Source organism: Hemiscyllium ocellatum, chromosome 3 (assembly GCF_020745735.1).
Source record: "Hemiscyllium ocellatum isolate sHemOce1 chromosome 3, sHemOce1.pat.X.cur, whole genome shotgun sequence".
In the NCBI taxonomy this organism is placed as follows: Eukaryota; Metazoa; Chordata; class Chondrichthyes; order Orectolobiformes; family Hemiscylliidae; genus Hemiscyllium; species Hemiscyllium ocellatum.
Window position 1 is genome coordinate 84,501,682 of NC_083403.1, and position 4,334 is coordinate 84,506,015.

The 4,334-nt window shown below is 50.7% G+C and overlaps 1 non-coding gene across 1 annotated transcript; it reads right to left on the reverse strand.

Annotated features, from left to right (window-relative positions):
- Window positions 1-308: 308 nt before the first annotated feature.
- Window positions 309-441, reverse strand: LOC132809444 (U4 spliceosomal RNA). Its single transcript, XR_009642320.1, has one exon. It is a non-coding gene; the product is annotated as a U4 spliceosomal RNA (small nuclear RNA).
- Window positions 442-4,334: the final 3,893 nt, after the last annotated feature.

Sequence of the window (4,334 nt, forward strand, 5' to 3'; positions counted from 1 at the left end):
TACACTGGCTGTAGTCAGCCAGTTCAGAGTCAGTCCTCTGAACTGAAGAGATTCTGCATCTCCTGGTTATATATACATACATATTTATATATACCACCTAACAGCCGTAGTGCTAATTTTTCCCCAGTACGCATGTTGTATGTGTGCAGGTGTAGGACACATACACATTATGCATAAATCTTTATTTATATTCCATCATCAGAAGAAAGGAAACACCCGACAGGCCAATGACAAGCAGTGCCCTTCAGAAAAAAGGGCAATGTCTAAGTGTCTCCTGGTTATATTTTTATTTTTCAAAATAAGTTCAGTCTCTGCAGAGACTGTCAAAAATTACCGTTGATGACTATATTTCAAAGTGGGGTATTGGGAAAAGTTTTCAATAAGCAATAATCGCGCCTTGGCTAAACTTCATTAGCTACGATACTGCCACTGTGCAAAGCTCTGTCTCCTGGTTATATATTGTTTTGACTGACACTCTTGTTGTTCTTTTTTTCTCTGTTTATTTTAAACCCCCACACTACCGCCGAACTGTGGTTGTGCTTATTTTTTCCCCAGCACCCATAGTGTGTGTGTGCAGGTGTGAGACACAGTGAGAGACACAAGGTGCATGAATCTTTATTCAATTTCCACCACCAGGAAGATAGGAAAACACCTGAGTGGCCAGTGACAAGCAGTGCCCTTCACATCAAAGGGCTTTGCTGTGTGAACAAACAGTGAAGGGGAGGGCAGGGACTAAATCAAAATAGAGTTGGAGGGGGAAATGATGCACTCCACTCCCTGCGGCACCCACCTCTCCCTGAACAACTCCAGGGTGTTGGTGGACACCGCGTGCTCCTTCTCCAAGGACGCCCGGGCTCTAACATAACCGCGGAAGAGGGGCAGGCAGTTGGCCCGCTGCCTGGACCTGTTTATGGCCAGGAGGAGGTCCACGAGGAGGTCTTCAGACCTGCCCTCCCTCCTCCATACCGGGTGCCCAAAGATCAGGAGCATGGGACTGAAGTGCAACCAAAAGCAGAGGAGAAGGTTGTTGAGAAAATCAAAAAGGGAGTGCAATCACCCACACCCAACATATACGTGGTCCACGGACTCCACAGCGCCACAGAACAAGCAGTTGGGCTGGGAGTCCGTGGTCTCCTGGTTATATTTTTTTTTCTTTTTTTTCTTTTTTTTATCCCCAGCACCCATGGTGTGTGTGTGCAGCTGTGAGATACAGTGAGAGACAAGGTGTACAAATCTTTATTCAATTTCCACCACCAGGAAAAGTAGGAAAACACCCGAGTGGCCTGTGACAAGCAGTGCCCTTCACATCAAAGGGCAATGCTGTGTGATCAAAACAGTGAAGGGGAGGGCAGGGACTAAATCAAAATAGAGTTGGAGGGGGAAATGATGCACTCCACTCCCTGCGGCACCCACCTCTCCCTGAACAACTCCAGGGTGTTGGTGGACACCGCGTGCTCCTTCTCCAAGGACACCCGGGCCCTAACGTAGCTGCGGAAGAGGGGCAGGCAGTCGGCCCTAACGACCCCCTCCACGGCCCACTGCCTGGACATGTTTATGGCCAGTTTGGCCAGGCCCAGGAGCAGACCCACGAGGAGGTCTTCAGACCTGCCCTCCCTCCTCCGCACCGGGTGCCCGAAGATCAGGAGCGTGGGACTGAAGTGCAACCAAAAGCAGAGGCGAAGGTTTTTAAGAAAATCAAAAAGGGAGTGCAAATGCCCACACCCAATATACACATGGTCCATGGACTCCACAGCACCACAGAACAAGCAGTTGGGCTGGGAGTCCGTGGTCTCCTGGTTATATTTTTTTCTTTTTTTTATTTTCTTTTTTTTTATTTTCCCTATCACACCAATGTATTTTTTATCCCCAGCACCCATGGTGTGTGCGTGTGCAGCTGTGAGACACAGTGAGAGACAAGGTGTACAAATCTTTATTCAATTTCCACCACCAGAAAAAGTAGGAAAACACCCGAGTGGCCTGTGACAAGCAGTGCCCTTCACATCAAAGGGCAATGCTGTGTGAACAAACAGTGAAGGGGAGGGCAGGGACTAAATCAAAATAGAGTTGGAGGGGGAAATGATGCACTCCACTCCCTGCGGCGCCCACCTCTCCCTGAACAACTCCAGGGTGTTGGTGGACACCGCGTGCTCCTTCTCCAAGGACACCCGGGCCCTAACGTAACCGCGGAAGAGGGGCAGGCAGCCGGCCCTAACAACCCCCTCCACGGCCCGCTGCCTGGACCTGTTTATGGCCAGTTTGGCCAGGCCCAGCAGCAGACCCACGAGGAGGTCTTCAGACCTGCCCTCCCTCCTCCGCACCGGGTGCCCGAAGATCAGGAGCGTGGGACTGAAGTGCAACCAAAAGCAGAGGAGAAGGTTTTTCAGAAAATCAAAAAGGGAGTGCAAAGGCCCACACCCAACATACACATGGTCCACGGACTCCACAGCACCACAGAACAAGCAGTTGGGCTGGGAGTCCGTGGTCTCCTGGTTATATTTTTTTTTCTCTCTTCTCTCTTCTCTCTTCTCCTACAGGCACAACACTGCCACTGGTCCAACTCTTAACAGGCAAAACACCCGAGTGGCCTGTGACAAGCAGTGCCCTTCACATCAAAGGGCATCTCCTGGTTATATTTTTTTTTTCCTGAGTTTGTTTGTTTATTTTTTTTAGTCCTATTTTTTTTTCTCCTGTTTTTTTTTCTTTTTTGTGTTTTTTTTTTCTTTTTTATCCCCCCACACTACCGCCTAACTGCGGTAGTGCTTATTTTCCCCAGCACCCATGGTGTGTGTGTGCAGGTGTGAGACACAGTGAGAGACGCAAAGTGCACAAATCTTTATTCAATATCCACCACCAGGAAAAGTAGGAAAACACCCGAGTGGCCTGTGACAAGCAGTGCCCTTCACATCAAAGGACAATGCTGTGTGAACAAACAGTGAAGGGGAGGGCAGGGACTAAATCAAAATAGAGTTGGAGGGGGAAATGATGCACTCCACTCCCTGCGGCGCCCACCTCTCCCTGAACAACTCCAGGGTGTTGGTGGACACCGCGTGCTCCTTCTCCAAGGACACCCGGGCCCTAACGTAACCGCGGAAGAGAGGCAGGCAGTCGGCCCTAACGACCCCCTCCACGGCCCGCTGCCTGGACCTGTTTATGGCCAGTTTGGCCAGGCCCAGGAGCAGACCCACGAGGAGGTCTTCAGACCTGCCCTCCCTCCTCCGCACCGGGTGCCCGAAGATCAGGAGCGTGGGACTGAAGTGCAACCAAAAGCACAGGAGGAGGTTTTTAAGAAAATCAAAAAGGGAGTGCAAGCGCCCACACCCAACATACACATGGTCCACGGACTCCACAGCACCACAGAACAAGCAGTTGGGCTGGGAGTCCGTGGTCTCCTGGTTATATTTTTTTTTTGATCTCCTGTTTTTTTTTCTTTTAAATATTAACCCCCACACTACCGCCTAACTGCGGTAGTGCTTATTATTTTTATCCCCAGCACCCATGGTGTGTGTGTGCAGGTGTGAGGCACAGTGAGAGACACAGGTGTACAAATCTTTATTCAATTTCCACCACCAGGAAAAGTAGGAAAACACCCGGGTGGCCAGTGACAAGCAGTGCCCTTCACATGAAAGGGCAATGCTGTGTGATCAAAACAGTGAAGGGGAGGGCAGGGACTAAATCAAAATAGAGTTGGAGGGGGAAATGATGCACTCCACTCCCTGCGGCACCCACCTCTCCCTGAACAACTCCAGGGTGTTGGTGGACACCGCGTGCTCCTTCTCCAAGGACACCCGGGCCCTAACGTAACCGCGGAAGAGAGGCAGGCAGTCGGCCCTAACGACCCCCTCCACGGCCCGCTGCCTGGACCTGTTTATGGCCAGTTTGGCCAGGCCCAGGAGCAGACCCACGAGGAGGTCTTCAGACCTGCCCTCCCTCCTCCGCACCGGGTGCCCGAAGATCAGGAGCGTGGGACTGAAGTGCAACCAAAAGCACAGGAGGAGGTTTTTAAGAAAATCAAAAAGGGAGTGCAAGCGCCCACACCCAACATACACATGGTCCACGGACTCCACAGCACCACAGAACAAGCAGTTGGGCTGGGAGTCCGTGGTCTCCTGGTTATATATTTTTTTGATCTCCTGTTTATTTTTTTTTCTTTTAAATATTAACCCCCACACTACCGCCTAACTGCGGTAGTGCTTATTATTTTTATCCCCAGCACCCATGGTGTGTGTGTGCAGGTGTGAGGCACAGTGAGAGACACAGGTGTACAAATCTTTATTCAATTTCCACCACCAGGAAAAGTAGGAAAACACCCGGGTGGCCAGTGACAAGCAGTGCCC